Genomic DNA, 17,215 nt, shown 5'->3' on the forward strand with positions numbered 1-17,215 from the left:
ACATTGCCTGAAATGTTGCCCCAAAATCACAAGAATAGATATTCAGGGAGGGTTAAACAATGCCAACTGAGAAGAAATTTGACTTTTAATTTGATTTGGACTTTTATTTGGTATATCTAAAGTACAAAAAGTAAAGTGTTATTCCAACATAAAAATAATAGGCGGGTGCATATATGAAAAAAAGCACTGTACCCTAAAAAAATGGAACAAAAGGTTTCTCAACAGTTTTTTGTAGTATTCGGTGTCCTAAATAACATACTAAAAGTTTACCAAAGTTTGACCACTTTTAAGGTGTTATTTTCAAGATGGCGTCCAAGATGGCCAAAAAAACATTAAAATAGCTTAATTCCTTCATTATGTATCCTAGACAAGTACGTTTTGTGTCTAATCCCATGTGATCCTGTACCTGGCCTGTAGACCTGTTTGCAATTTGGTGTTGGGGGAATTTCTCACCTGAACTGAGTCAGTGGGTCCCTAGACATGAAAAATCACGGAGGTGCTTGTCCGCCAGAGTGGCACGAATGGCGCAATGGCCAAATCAAAAATGGCCGCCATCGACTATGATGAAAATCCAATGATAAACACATGTAATACCTCCATTTAGACTAATTGTGGTGTGTGGAATTCATTTCTGATATTGTTATGACCATTTTGGGTGATTTTGACCTTGAAAGGTCATGGTCATGGTCATTTTGTTATTCTGAAGACCTTGGCCATAACTTGGCCATTGTTAGGAGTAAAAACAGGTGCAATGAGTCTTATCCAACTAATTCTGACATTTAGAATTCATTTCTGATATTGTTTTGACCATTAAGGATCATCTTGTCATTGAAATATCAATGTGAATGTCATTTTTCAATAATTAAATTACGATTTTGTACTTTACTGTCCCTTTTATTGTATTTTTTTTCATAATAATTTGTTTTATTTACAGCAAAAGACATACATGAGAAAAGTAATTCTAAACATCGCCCTTTAACTTTTATAATTGGGTGTTGAATTTAGCAAATAAGACTATGTAGGAATTAATGTCATGATCTGTGTCTGTTCTGTATTCCTGTTGTGTTTCTAGTGTTCTTTCTTAGTAGTTTTAGATAATGTTTTACTTTTTTCTTGTGTCCCTTTGATTTTGAATTATTGTGTAGTCCTTGTTTCTTAGTTGGAGTTTTACTTTACACCTGTGGCTGCAGATATTTACCTGCACGAGACAGAACAATTCAAGGATCTTTTTCTCTGCATGGGCCCTTTCCATTGGACCCGTGTTCTGTTCAGATGCCAGGGAAAACTGCTTCGAGGTTCTGGCCCGGATGACGCACTGGTTGAGTGTGCCGTGTTTGGACCTGGTGTGATAGAGTCAGTGTTAAACGGCAGCCATTATGTCCGGGCTCTCACTGGGATGCTGATTGTGGAGGATGTAATCAGGTCGCTCCAGTGGAAGATGTTCTGGCACCACAAGGACAAAGCTGCATATCCAGTGCTAGCACAGGTAGAGGCACTGCACACTACGCTAGCTGCAAATCAAAGTTGCCCAGAGCAGTTTGAGGCCCTGATTGGACAATTGGAGAAGTTGAATCAGGACTTTCTGGAGTTTGAGAAGGAGTGCGAGGCCAAGTCAGAGCTCTGACAATTCTTTGGAGTTTGGCTAGAGTTGGTGGCCGTCATCAAGAATGCTGTAGTCTCTGAAAGAGAAGGAAACTGGGATCTACATGCGGCTACTGTCGAGGACTCCATGCCAATCTTTGCAGAATGTGACTGCATAAACTACCTGCGTCATGGCTCATGGTATCTTGAACAAATCAAGGTGCTAGAGTTCACACATCCTGAGCTCTACCGGCGCTTCTCTATAGGCCAGTGGGTTGTTCAGGATCGACCAGGCTGGTTCTGCGCTGTAGGAGGTGACATTAAGGTCGAGCAGACCATTCAGCGAGTGTCGAAGGGTCCAGGAGGTCCCTATGTAGTAGGAGCCACACACAATGCAAATTCTGTGGCAGAGTTTGAGCTCTTGTTCCACGAGATTGGGTCAATCACCAATGTCCTCAACCTTCTCACCAACAACCACACCATGAAACACACAGAATGCCATCTCCAGCATGCACTGAGTACCACTCGCCGCCTTACATTCAACCGGAATGTGTCCAAGCTGCTGGACTTTGTGCTAGAGCGTCAGAATCCATACTCAATAATGGTCAATGTGCCTGTGCCACTGCACAATCTGCTCACAAAGCAAGCTGTTGACCGAGGGGTCGCTCCACGCTTGCTCAACTGTCTCACAAATGGGGAGCGTGTCTACTGCTCATACAGACAGGAAAGGTTAGTTGAGAAGACCAAGAAAATGAGCACAACCATACCAAAGCGGAAGCTACCGTAGTTCAACGAGCAACCGAAGAAGACACCAACAACCATTCTGAAGGAGCAGAAGTTAGTCTCATCCAAAGACATGGCCGAGGCACATAGGAGTATGGACATTGCTAAGGAGCGGGGCATGAACATCCGGCAGGTACTAACTCATGATGTGCTCTCAGCATCTCCCCTGTTTGAAGGTGACCTTCCAGCTCATGTCAACAAGTCAAAACTTGTCAGTGAAATTGAGCCTGAACTTGACCTCACCCAATGGAGTCCAAAGTCTACTCTTGCCACTCATGTTGTGGTAGACTTCATGTCGAAAATACGGCAGATGCCACTAGCACGATTCCCTACTTTAGGTGCTGTCATCAACGCCATCATCAGCTCAACATTATCCCTCTGTGAAGAGCCAGAGTTCATCCATCTCATACTTGATTCCTACATTGAGATGTCTCTAAAGGAAGGGGAGCGCATGCGGCCCACAGACTCAAGAACAGGAATCGACATCATTGGCATGAACAGAGACACACCTATCCCTCAGCAACTTGACAAGTTCTGGGCATCTGAGGAGAACAAGCGGAATCTCCAGCTGCTAGTTCGGGATATGGTGTGCAGTCGAGCCTGTCGCAATACTACCATCATTGTCAGCTCTGTTGTCTCTGAAGATGAGGTGCTCCCAGCAAAGGCAGCTGGTGGTGAAGAGATCCCAGACCTCTTGAACTGGATTGAGGAGGCTGATACCAGACTGGTGGTGCATGTGGAGTGGGCTGTTCGTGTGAAACAGAGCAAGAGAGTTATCATAGTCTCCAATGATACAGACACCTTCGCATTACTGCTGTACTACACCCCATACTTCCAAGCACTGGGGATGAAGGAGATCTGGCAGCAGTATGGCACTGGTGAGAAGCGGCGCATGCTTCCAGTGCATCAAGCAGTCTCTCATCTTGGAGCACCACTAGCCAAGACAGTGATCAAGGCACATATCCTGACTGGAGAAGACTGCATGACCAAACATGCAGCTATGACTTCTGACCCAGTACAATATTTAACAAACTTTGGAGAGGCAGACACCTTGACAGAACAAGACACAGCATTGGCAGAGAAGTACTTGGTACGTGTCTGGGCAGGGGCTAGGTCAAGTACAACTGCTGAGACGTTTGATGACCTCAGGGTAGAAAGCTATACCAGTGCCAGTGCTGGAATTGATGCTCTCCCTCCCACAAGTAGTGTGATCAGAGGTCACATCAAACAAGGTGCTTTTCTGGTGCATAGGGCTTGCCACCTGCTTGTGACGGCCAAGGAACCTGAGGCAAGACTAGAGGCAATGGAACATGGATGGGAGGAGCACTTTGGTACACTCCTGCCATCCAAATGTCTGAAGCCCTTACCACCGAGTCTGCTCACAGTATGCAAGTGTGCAGGCAAGTGTGACACTCTGCGATGTGGCTGCCGTGCTGCTGGAGTTCCGTGCATTATATTCTGCCATGGAAAACAGGAAAAACCTTCATGTAAAAACCCATCACACTAACCTGCATGCACACATATATGCTGCACTGTATGAGAAAAAAATTAATTTGATTTTGTCTTATGATTTTATTTGTATATCACTTTTATTTTCATGTCTTGTTTTCTAATTAAAGCACCCAATTCAAATAAAAGTCAAAGGGGAATATTTAGAATTGGAAAATGTTTCATGTTCATGTCTTTTGTTAAAAAAAAAAAAAAAAGGAAAAAGTACAATAAAAGTGTTAAAAAAAAGAATCGAGTTATTGAATAATGATATTGATATTGATATTTCAATGACAAGATGATCCTTAATGGTCAAACAATACCAGAAAGGAATTCTAAATGTCAGAATTAGTTGGATAAGACTTATTGCACCTGTTTTTACTCCTAACAATGGCCAGGTTATGGCCAAGGTCTTCAGAATAACAAAATGACCTTGACCATGACCTTTCAAGGTCAAAATCACCCAAAATGGTCATAACAATATCAGAAATGAATTCCACACACCACAATTAGTCTAAATGGAGGTATTACATGTGTTTAAACACTCAAAAACAAAAAAGTTGGATTTTCATCATAGTCGATGGCGGCCATTTTTGATTTGGCCATTGCGCCATTCGTGCCACTCTGGCGGACAAGCACCTCCGTGATTTTTCATGTCTAGGGACCCACTGACTCAGTTCAGGTGAGAAATTCCCCCAACACCAAATTGCAAACAGGTCTACAGGCCAGGTACTGGACTAATGTTTTGGGGGCCTGGGAATCCATCCATTGGACCAAATTGCAGAGATACAATTAGATCATTGTGAAATCCAATATTTTGTGACTATTAAAACACTCTGAAATTACATACACAAGAATATTTATTTTTCTCGTGGACAAGCGCAGTGTCATCTTGTAGACACAAGATTTTGAAAAACATTAAATAGATGTTTTAAAGCAAAGAGGGCTGGGGGTGGTTATGGAGGTTAGTGTAGAGCTGTCAGAACCGAGTATCTACTGGGTGCCTAGACAGAGGGGAGTATGGGGGGTGGGTCTGGTCTAGGGTTTAGTGGCCCTAGGGTTCTCCTCAGGTGGGTAGAGGGGAGTATGGGGGTCACTGGATTGCTCCCTGGGCACTTGGAGCGCAGAAGAGCAAAGTTAGGAGCCAAGGAGACCCTGAGCTTCTCCTGTCCCCCATGTCCGACGTGCAAAACCTCCAACAGAAATGATTCACCATTTCAACGAAGACAGTTTTGCAAACGATACATGAAAGATAAACTTGTATCTTTGCCAGATCTCACTCCAAGTGGCTTAGGGAGCCTGCGCTCTCCTCGTTCTCAGCTCCTCCAAAAGCAAATTAGCATTTGGGATACAAACGATTTCTAAGTCACGGCACGCTGAAGGACGGAGTGAGGAGGAGGCAGAAATTAAGGTATTGGAATTTAGCTAATGCGTGAGGCTGAGAGAAGTGTCCCTATGTCGCCTGGCTCACTGGATAGTCCCACTGGTCCCAAGTGGACCTCCACGAGCTTGTACATCGGCTATTTTCACAATGTTTGCCTCTTTCTTACCTAATATTTAGAGAATATTGAGTCTTAAGAGTAATTCAATTGTACCTTTAGAAATGTGCAGATACCCTGTATACACTTATACTGTATGTTGGTTTGTTTACTGTTGAGTGAGAAAACAATGTTGCACATCAAGCTAACCATTGTATAGATTTGTATTATATACCGGGAGCAGTATGGGTTAGCGCCCCAGGCTGTGTCTTCCGTGAGGAAGAAACCCAACAAACCCACGGTGAGGCCTTTAGGAGGGCCATTCCAGCAAACCGCAAGTGGAGCTAATACCATTAGACGGCCCAATCTAGTGGTATCGACCCAAGGAACCATCACGCCAGAAGGAAATGTTTGGATCGGGGCGGTGCACCGGATCTGGCGCAGCGCTCAGGTCCTGGACCTGGTGAGACGAAGGAGGAGCCCGGCCAGGAGACAACCCACAGAGCCTAGTCCCTCCGCATGCCAGAGCCTCCCCGTGTTCAGGCAGAGTACTTCCGGAGAAGCGGACTGAGTGGCCCTGTCTTTCCCTATAGGACTGACCGTGGGTAGCTACCTGGGATGTAAGTTGGGGCTTGATCAACCCCGGCTGGGTCACCTGGGCGAGGGTGTATGTTGCGAGACCCGAAACACCCTATGACCCCAGGCTACAACACTGATGATACATCCCAGGTGCATCCATGTGATGTATTATTTATAGCCAGTCTATCACATTGCCAGCCATGTTTTTATAAATGTCACAGTACCACCCTGTAATAATTAATTTATTCCTTATTGGTATCAAAATAAATCTTGAAAGCTTCAACAGAATGTGAATTACATATGATATATCTACTGTTGATGAATTCACCAATCCTGGGCATTATGGCATGTAGAAAAGGGAGAAATGTCAAATTACATTGTTAAATATGCTTATAACCAATTGCTTTAATATATAATTGTACTTATAATCACTTGACTATAATTTATATATGCTAATTGGATTCCTAGATCACCAAAACATGGGGTTAGGCACCAAAATTACTTGTGTAGGGCAAATAATGAAGGAGTAATGGTCTTTTAAGGAACTGGTGGCGGCCATCTTGGAAATTTGACATTTCTAATGATCAGATTTTGGTAAACTTTTGATATGTTGTTAAGTACACCTGCTACTACAATAAACCATTGAGAAACCTATTATTCTAATTATTTTTGGGTCAAACCATATTTGCACCCACCTATAATGTTTTATTTCCAGAGAAGGGGTATGTCTAAAGAAGTCTCATTTGCAATAAAACTGTACTAGATCTCTCCACACAACCACTGGTTATTGTTTAATAGCATCTTAGGCTATGCAGTAACAGCTTATTTGACATAAATGTATGTTTTTTTTCTAAATGAGGGACAGTAGAGGAGTCCTCACTACAAAAGTACAATTTCCGCCTAAACTAAAGGTATGTTTAAAGGACTATATTTCAGTATTTCTTTATGTAAATTACATTCTGACTCTTTGGTGATGTATGGTAGACACCTGGTTCATACCTCAGCAAATTTGTTGAAGATAAGAGTGAGTATTCTCAAGTTATAGCATTTTTGGTCACCTTTGCCCTATTCGGATTTGCCTTTTTTAGAGATTGGGGTAGTTCTAAAGAATAGCCCAAAAAACTAATTTTGCCCCAAAATAAAATTTCACAACAATCCATTTAATTAATGGGAGACCCTAAAGATAAGAAAAAACATGGTTGTGTTTTGTTCTAACTCGGGTGGGGGTATCTCAAAAACTAAGGGCTTTTTTGAGGCTACAGGACTAAATGGGTTAGTGCGCGTGCGTGCGTGTGCGTGTGCGTGTGTGTGTGTGTGCGTGTGTGTGTGTGTACTGCATGCACCTGACGAGATGGAGAAAAATTGAGAATGGATCATGGAATTTGGAAAGGAGAACTATTTCATATTTTTACATATTAGTATACAATATATAAAATATCATATATTATATATATATATAATATTATTACATATAACAGGTTTAAGTGCTATGAAAACGGTAAACTATCTCTGCTCCTCGTGTATGTCACTGTCCTGTCCAGTTTAGGGACAGCCCGTCTGTTGTTGTCTCCGCCAGGCCGAAAGGCATGGCAAGAGTATGTTTTAGCCCCTGTCCGTCCGTCCGTCCGTCCGTCCGTATGTCCTGTCCGTCCGTTAGCAGCTAATCTCCGGCACCGTTGGCCCGGTCGCTGCGAAACTGTGCACACACACTCCCTGGATGCCAATTCAGAACCTCTGCCCCAAATGTTTCACATGGCCCTGTTTTAGCGCCACCAGGAGGCCGATTTGTGCAAAACCCATTTTTGGATATTACTCCTACACATTTTCTCCAAACGTTATGCAAATCGTTACACAGTATCTCTATAGTCATGTGATAAACACGGATCTGTCCGATTTCCCATATTCTATCCTCATTGCCTAAGGTTGGCTTCTAAAGTTTGCAGGATTGGTCCGTTTTGAACACAATGCCTCAAATTATGCACACAGCTTGCGATTTCCGTGAAATTTCACACCCACATTCCCACTAGGCCGAGGAAGAAATGCCACCCTTTTCACATTGGCCTGTTATAGTGCCACCAGCAGGTCTAATTTAGCAAAACACATTTTTGGAACAAAATGCCTCAAATCATGAATGCAGTGTCCGATTGCCATGAAAGGCCTAAGAATAAATGGCACCCTTTTCACATTGGCCTATTATAGCGCCACCAGGAGGCCACAATAACATACCTGACCTGGCGGAGACCTGTGCTCCGAGGAGCTAGTTTATATCTGTTGTGGAAGGTATGGCATTCCCATGTCTTCAAAGCCTGATCCAACCCTCTCACTCAGATCAGCTAACCTTCCCTAAAACATCCGGGACAACGCTCCGTCCCAAACTCTTCACACTCTTCTCCCTTCTGGCTCCCAAACTGTTGAACAAACTCCCCATTGCAGTTAGAACTGCAGACTCACTCCCAATGTTCCGCCGTAATCTGTAATCCTATGATCCTAGATTATTAAGGCACTACGCATTTGATGTAGGCCTATGTGTTTACCTTGCTTCAATTAGTCGCTTGACCCTGGGTGTGGAATGTCCAGCTGTAAAGCCCAATTTTAGGATTTTGTTGCAAGAGGTTGCAACAAAGCAACATAGCGTTATCATACAAAAATATCATCTATAGGCCTGGACCGCTGGCCGTCACCTAGGCTCATTGTAGCCTAACAGCGCGTCACGGTTCGAGTCCCGAAGGCCTTTGCTGCATGTCACTCCCCATCTCTCTCCTTATTTCCTGTCAGCCTACTGTCCTGTCAATAAAGGCATAAAAGTCAAAAATAAATATTTAAAAAATATATATGTTATCTACAGATATAGAGCTTCTCAAAAATGATAAGTAACCTTTGCCACCTTGAGTGATACAGACATCTCGTCTGGCCCATGGACTATTTTGGCATAAACATGTTTCACAAATCCCCACGCACTTGACTGACCACAATGACTGACTACAATACAATGTGGGGCGGCAGTGGCTCAGGGGTAGAGTGGCCTGTAGAGTGGCCGGATGGAAGCCGTGAGGTTTCCAGTTCGATCCCGGGCTCCCCCAGAGTTCGTGTCGAAGTGTCCTTGAGCAAGACACTGAACCCCTAATTGCTCCCGATGACCAGGTTGGTGCCTTGTATGGTTTCCTCCGCCATCGGTGTATGAATGTGTGTGTGAATGGGTGAATGTAATGCACAATCTATGTAAAGCGCTTTGGATAAAAGCGCTATATAGATGCACCAATTACCATTTACAATGATGTGACTGCGCTTTCACTGTTTCCCATTGCTAGTGTTCTAACATTGCAAAAGCTTTGAAGGGATCAATTAACAGTAACACAATGCATACAAGTCCCATTTAGTATTCCAGGATCTAAGAATATGCCAATATGTTACACCTCAATATGCATGTCCTCTGCCACCACACACACACACACACACACAGGCCCCCACCTGCTTTTATTATTACAACCCAAACAGGACCATAGTGCCACTTAAAAAGACAATAAGGAGGCATAAGGCAGCAGGGAGTCAGTAATAATGGATCATGAGGCAGCAGGGAGACAACAAAATGTAACCTTAAACCATTTATTTCCATTTACTTCCCATGTCACTTCCCATTCCCATGTTGTGATTGTCATGCAAGCATGTACGAGCTCGGCTAATCAGAGGAAGTAACGTAGGATGCGCAGCTCGCCAGTCACAACGCGGGGAGGCAGGACATGGGAATTGGAGCAGAGTGTAAGAGAGAAGCTAAAGTTTTAAAAAATGATTAAAAATGTTTAACGGCAACGCCAATTTAACTCATGTTTCCGCGCTAGCCTACTGCGACGTTATATTTGCCCGAGACCAGACAGTGGTTCCCGCGGGTACCAGGGAGAGTGGATTGACTGTCAAGGGACCCTGGATACCGCCTTCCCAAATACAAAAAATTTAAACAGGGTCCCGAGAGGGGCTAGGTATACCCAATCAGCAAATAGGTCCTGCCCTATGGTCCGATACACTTTATTTATTGATACAGTTTATTCGATACACTCATTTGTTTTAGCTCTTGCTCATTTGATTTTCCTACTTTGTCTCATCTGTTTATGGTTTATGAAAGTAGTTAAAAAAAAAAAAGTAGTAAAAAATATTGCACTTTTACTTTAGCGCTAGGTATACTCTTAGTTGCTTGTCTTACTAGAGAATGCACTTAATACTTCTGGTGATTAGTAGTTTCGTTCCCTACCTATGTTGAATGCACTTATTGTAAGTCGCTTTGGATAAAAGCGTCTGCTAAATGAATGTAATGTAATGTAATGTAGGAACAGAGCAGAGAAGATATGTTTTATTCTGTCTAGCAACAGGACATGAGTGCTGGTAGCCCTAGAATGTCTGTGATATTACATACATTTCAAGTATTCCAAATACACAGTCATAGTCTATAGATCACTCTCGTCGACCCACTGTGTAGTGACGATCTGCGCGGCCATAAAAGTGCTCTAAACTCCGTCTGTACTCACCCAATAATTAATTCCTAAGACTTGGAGTCATATTTTGTCCTCTAGTTTTATATCCATGTGAAAGTTCTGCCAGAAAACGTGTGTTTAGTCAAATATCTCCACTTTTTCACGAGCTGCACACGGACGACTTTCTGTACGGAGCTAGGGGGTGCGACTTGAGTGATGGACCGACTTTACCAAACTTCCTCTCATGACCACAAACGTCATCACAAATTGACAGCTGCGGTGGCGTTTGCTCTGCACCAATCGCGACGCGCTTCTGCGTACGCTGAGTTCATAAAACAAGCACCCTCATTCACAGTCAACCTTTCTCACACCCCAAACTCACATTAGACGTAGGCTATTGTGTGTGGATGTGTGCACTGTGCATGTAATACAACTAGATCATTTATAGACCTATATTTGTAAGAATCGGTTCATTTCTTTTTCTGTCATTTTTTCTGTGTGTGTGTGTGTGTGTGTGTGTGTGTGTGTGTGTGTGTGTGTGTGTGTGCACAATGGCACTCACAGATGGAGAATTAGAACATTTGCTTTTGAGTATAAATGTTCCTTTTCACTTAAAAATAGAACAAAAGCATATTATTAAAGGCCTGTTAAAGGGTCAGGATGTTGTGGGCATTTTACCTACAGGGTTTGGGAAAAGTGCCTGTTTTGGGCTTTTTGGTCAATTAATGGACAAGGTAGGTTTATAACATGTAATAATGAGTGAGTCTCTAATTGACCTGCTATCAACATAATGTAATTATGCAACATCTAAAAGCTACATCCAGGTAGTGAGCACTACATGCTCATTATAAGCCCTCTTAAGGCACTGATGTCAGATCAGGTGACACATTGGACAGAGCTTGGGGTTCCAGCTGCAGCCATCCATAGTGACATCCCACATGACATCAAACTTGGTGAGTAAACCTTGTATACAACCTTATACCCCTGTTCTAATACAGATTGATTGGTGTGCTAATGGTAATGATACATTTTGTGACAGAGATTCAATCAATCAATCAATCAACTTTATTTAGCAGACACATGGTCCAATAAGAACAAGACATAAAAACACATAAAAGCACAAAAATAATAGACAGTACAGTCGTAAAACATCAGCTATAAATAAGGCAATCGTACCAGTGTTCCCAGAAAGGAGACTGATAACGAGTAACACTGTGGCAGGGATTGACCAATAATCCAATAATAGAGTTCTGAGACTCATTCAACCGACACATACATTTATACATTAAATTTCTCCGAAGAGCTTGAAAAGTGCTAATACCCAGGTTGCAGAACAGCTCACTAGCACTGCTCCACCTAGGTTTTCTCATCAGTAGACGCAAGCAGTCATTATAGGCAACCTGAAGTTTATACAAGCTAGCCTGCTTAAACTTAACCCATAGAGGGGCAGTATATAAGGGAGTACAGTAAGCTCTAAAGAGGTTAGCCTTTACCTCAACAGAACAGAAATTAAATTTCCTCCCCAGCATATTAGCTTGAGCATAAAGTGTTCGACGCTGCCTATACAGATCATCATCATCCGTCAACTGGTCTGTTATGACATGTCCCAAATACTTAGCTTTGCTACACACAGGTAGCACTTGCCCAGCAAGTTAGAAGGATGGAAAGGAAAGGTTTTTGTCTTCCCTTGTCCTGCATGCCATGACCACACTCTTTTTTGCATTGTATTTGACATCAAACGTTACACCATACTCTGTACAAATGTTTAGCAGCTGTTGAAACCCAGCACTGCTGGGAGAAAGTATAACCAGGTCATCCGCATACAACAGGTGGTTAATTAGGGTGTCCCCAATCTTGCAACCTGTATTACAGTGATTTAACTGGACAGAGAGATTGTTCATATATAAATTGAACAGGGCAGGAGAGAGTAACCCCCCTTGCCGGACCCCATTACTGACAGAAAAGGGAGCCGATACCCCACTACCCCATCTGACCTGCATGCTCTGGTTAGGCTTCTATATTTTTTAATGACTTCTTTCAGTGCATATATACATAGATCAGTACCATGCTTTGCCTTAAACCCATACTGATTGTCTGTAGTATTAAAAAAAGAAGAAAGTCGATCTAATAGGACTCTTTCCAGGACCTTGGACATTACACTAGCGAGAGCTATAGGTCTGTAATTGTCCAAGCTCCCCACCTTGCCCGCTTTGTCTTTTATCACGGGCACCAGGGTGACAGACAACATGGAATTTGGCAGTACCCCGTGTGTCATAAGTCCAGTAAGGCAGATAGCCAGAAGGACCGCAACCTTAGGACTGGCATGTTTAAGGTGCTCAGCAGTGATATTATCAGAGCCACTAGCTTTATTATCTTTTAACTGTTCTATAGCTTTGCGAACCTCATTAGCTGAGAAACCAATGGCAGAACTACTAATAATGTTGTCCAATTCATATGGGTCACTTTTGACACAATTAAATGCCTGGTAGTAGTGTTCCCTCCAGAGCTCTACTATATTATTCTCCCCAGAGACACCCTCCATGTTGCAAGATAAGATAGCATTATTTCTGTTTAGAGCTCTCACCTCCTTCCAAAACCCATTTACATTATGGCCAAGTAGCTTGTCAGCCATAGAATCTGCTCTCATTTTAGCCTCGTGCCTACTGATATGGCGCACAGCTGATTTAAAAAGAGTATTAGATTCTTGCTGGGAACATAAAGATGCTCTTCATCTCACCTGAGAGCCTGTTTGTGGACCCTTGGTGGGAATGGTTGAAGAGCAAAAAAACTCAAATATGTCTCATCACTGTGGATGAGGCTCACTGTATCACTTCATGGTATAGTACAGTATTTACTTAAAAGCTTATTTTTGATCAAGTAATGAAATAAGTAAACAAAACATACAAATGCCACCAAATGTTTTTATTTGCTCCAAAGACATTCCCTCTTTGAGACATATTGAGTGCACATTTTGTACACATAATGTAGCCCAGATTATTTAGGCTATTTGACATTTCAAGACACAATAAAATACATAATGTAGCCTACTTACATTCCTTACTGTTAAATTCCATTTTTGCCATTTTTATATTTGTAGGGGAGAAACATTTAGAGCGGCATATTTGAGAGTGCCAGAGGTCAGGGGTATCCTAAAATGCCCTGTATTGATGCTTACCGCCACTGCCACACAGGAGATGGTGGATGACATCATCAATCGGATGAATCTTGAGAAGGAATCTGTGTTAACTGTATCAGTCAGCTGTAACAGGTATATCTTAGTTTAATGCGTTTCCTATACTGTATGTAATATCATGATTACTACATGAAGTACAATTTACAACACACAATAAGTAAGTGGCCTTGGGAAACAACAGTTCCCGAGCCATGTGGCCCATAGGTCAGGAACATATCTCCTGTTTCTGTAGCGTGAGATAGCTTGATGTACAAGTACATCCCCTAGACATGATGATGCTAGTATATCAACAGGGACTTACTCCCAATCCACCCCTTAATGCTGAGTGCCAAGCAGGGAAGCATTGGGTACCATTTTTATAGTCTTTGGTATGACTTTGCCAGGGATTGAACCCCAACCTCCCATTCTCAGGGCGGACACATTCTAACCACAAGGCCACTGACCTGCAACACACAATATATACAAAATTTATTTCTTAGAGTTGGAGTCAGATATTGTCCTCTAGTTTCATATCCATTTTAAAGTTCTGCCAGAAAAAGTGTTTTTGTTAAATATTTCCACTTTTCTACGAGCTGTACATGGACAACATTCTGCCCCAATCCACCCCATAATGCTGAGTGCCAAGCAGGGAAGCATTGGGTACCATTTTATAGTCTTTGGTATGACTCTGCCAGGGATTGAACCCCAACCTCCCATTCTCAGGGCGGACACATTCTAACCACAAGGTCACTGACCTGCAACACACAATATATACAATATATACAACATATGACCATGTTTTTCAGGCCAAACATCCATATAACGGTCCAGGAAACCGCCAGTAAAAACATCGCTGCTGAGGTCGGATGGCTGGTGCAGGATCTGAAAGATAAAGGCACAGATGCAGAAAAGTCCATCATCTACTTCAGGTTGTGAAACAAAGTTTATCTCAGTGAATAGACAAATACTAATACAATACTAAACGAATAAACAGAAGTGTATTAGTTTAGGCTCAGGTTTCATATTGTGAATTGAGATTTAGTGTCTAGATTGGTAAAACCGCACGTAAATGATTGGTTCTGCAGAAGCTTTATGACCACAAAGTATCTTTCTTTTTTGTCTTACAGATCCATTTCAAAATTGACAGCAGCCTTTGGCATGATCAAGGAGAGCCTTGGCAGTGCCATGTGTCATGTTGACCAAGAAAAAACAACACATCTCCTTGTGGACATGTTTCACAGCCACATATCCCCTAGAAAAAAGGATGCAATCCTTTCCACATTTGCCAAACATAACAGCCCATTGAGATGTGTGCTGGCCACTGTGGCATTTGGGTTAGGGGTTGATATAGGGGATGTGAGGCATGTTGTCCACTGGGGACCATCAAATGACCTCCTGTCATACTGGCAGGAGGTAGGAAGGTGTGCACGGGATGGTTTGCCTGGAAAGGCACAAATGTACATATACCCAGGGTCAGTGATTAAGCTCTACATAAAGCCTTGTATGCGGTCCCTGGTGGATCAGTTCAGACAAAAACGCTGTCTCCGTAAGAGGGTCCTTGAGCATCTTTTTGTCGAGGGCACAGACAAGTCAGTTATACATGATGTGTGCATGATGCCAGGCTGCTGCAGTGTGTGTGACAATATGGAAACAGAGTGACAGAGAAAATGTTTAATTAAACCCCAATTCCAAAAGCTCTACAGGGCATGTTATGTTTTTTGTTTATCTGGTCCGTTAACTATTAAGAATATTTTCCATTAAGAAATTTAACTGTTGACATAGTCTATTTTTTGTTGTTTTTTCACATTACTTATGGAGTGTAAGTAAGTATCATACTCACGTTACATGTAATTCTTCTGGTCCCACAGATCCATCTCAAATGCCAGACGTTTTATTGTTTTCCCTATCTTTTCTGGCTTTGAGATGGACTGTGGATAGAGGAATTTTTCAAACTCCTTGTGGTGTCGTCCTGGTTTGTAGGAGAACAGGGCATCATTGTTATACTCTTCCACAAAGGCAGCAATGTCTGCTTCTTGTTTTTTGGACGTCTGGCTTGTGGAGAACTGGGATGAGGAGAACTGCCCTATGCCCGAGGACAGGAACAATTGGTCAAACCGTTTCCCAAACGGCCCAGATATTTCCGCACACCTAGCCACCTGCTCGGGTGTGTAGCGACCCCGGGACCACTTGAGAGTTTCTGAGAGAAAAAAACACCACAAAGTTGGCTGTGTACTTTATAATCCAAATTGTTAACTGGCTAAAAAAAGTCAGTACTATAGTACTATAGATTGAAGGCATACCTTTGAATTCATTGTTCATAAATTCATTCGCCAGATCTAAAGGTATATTTTTCCCACACCCACCAGTCATGTTGGCCACTCGACCCCACACCATCTCCATGCAGAGCCGTTCGGGCAAATAACCCTCAATTCCTAATGGATAACATATACCAAGGCATAACAAATTTACAAGACACATAAACCACTATAGATGTTATTGCATCATACTGTAATCGAATTGTTACCAATATGATAATTATACCAGTTAGCATTCTGTGGCCAAGTATAAAGTACTTGTGGTGGTTCCTTTTCCAAAAGGACAGGAGGTCATGTTTCCAGAATTGCATTAATGCTGGTCCATCCCCCTCTCTGACGCAATCCTGCCTGGCCATATGGCAAAGGCCCCTCCACATCAGTGCCTTGGTGTAAGTCAGGACCTTGTCCTGACTTTGGTCCTGATGGCACGCTGGTGAGCAGTACCATTCACCTTTTAGGGGAAATGCAAAAGATTACTCTTAAGTAAGACACATAATACGTTTTTGATAAGATCATAATGTCAGTAAACGGTTTCATTGATGATTAACTTCTATAGAGGTGAAGCAATAGACAGTTAAATACACTATAATACCTCCAGTTTTTTTACGCTCCTCAGGCCTCAAACAACGTATGTGGTACCATTCATTGTGGAGGCAACGCTCCTCAAGCTGGCACTGCACCATTTTGCCTCCTTTTTTTGTGTGGCATGTGCAGTAAATATAGCTACCACTGTCCTCACAGACTGGACTGCAGTATCAATCCTCTGTTGGTGCCGACTTGAGATTTGTACAGGCCAAGTGGGTCCAAATGTGTGGACAGCTGTAGCTACAGCACTGCAGCATCTCTCCAACTTTCTCTGTTGAGGAAACGTAACAGGCTTGGTGAATCACACACAACTTGTCCCCCATCTGAAGTTGCTGTCTTTAGTATAATATTCTGCACAATAAAGGGCAGCTACAACAACAACAACAACAATGTAAAAGAGCCTCCAAATGGGACACTTTCCAGTTTATCAAGCCATGATTTGACCAACCACAATTGCACTTTTGGTGTAACATTTTCTTTACCTTCCTGGCAATGACAGAAAGGATATATCTGTTGGCTACCATTATCCTTTTTGGCAATTGTGGCCACCAAGTCTATCTCCTCCTGTCTAGGTGCTAACCAACAGAACTGCACAACCTTTTCCGCAAGGTCATGCAGCCACTGCAGTTTGTCAGCAGCCCGGTGGAATTCTGGGACATCCTCATCTGCCCTCAGAATGCCCAGGAAGTTGGCTGCACATGCAGTGATGTATGCCGAGCAACTGAACTGAAAATTAAAGAGTGATGAATAATTAAAAACCTAACAGATGAT

Source organism: Gymnoscopelus braueri, assembly GCF_963280865.1.
Source record: "Gymnoscopelus braueri genome assembly, chromosome: 19".
NCBI classification, from domain to species: domain Eukaryota; kingdom Metazoa; phylum Chordata; class Actinopteri; order Myctophiformes; family Myctophidae; genus Gymnoscopelus; species Gymnoscopelus braueri.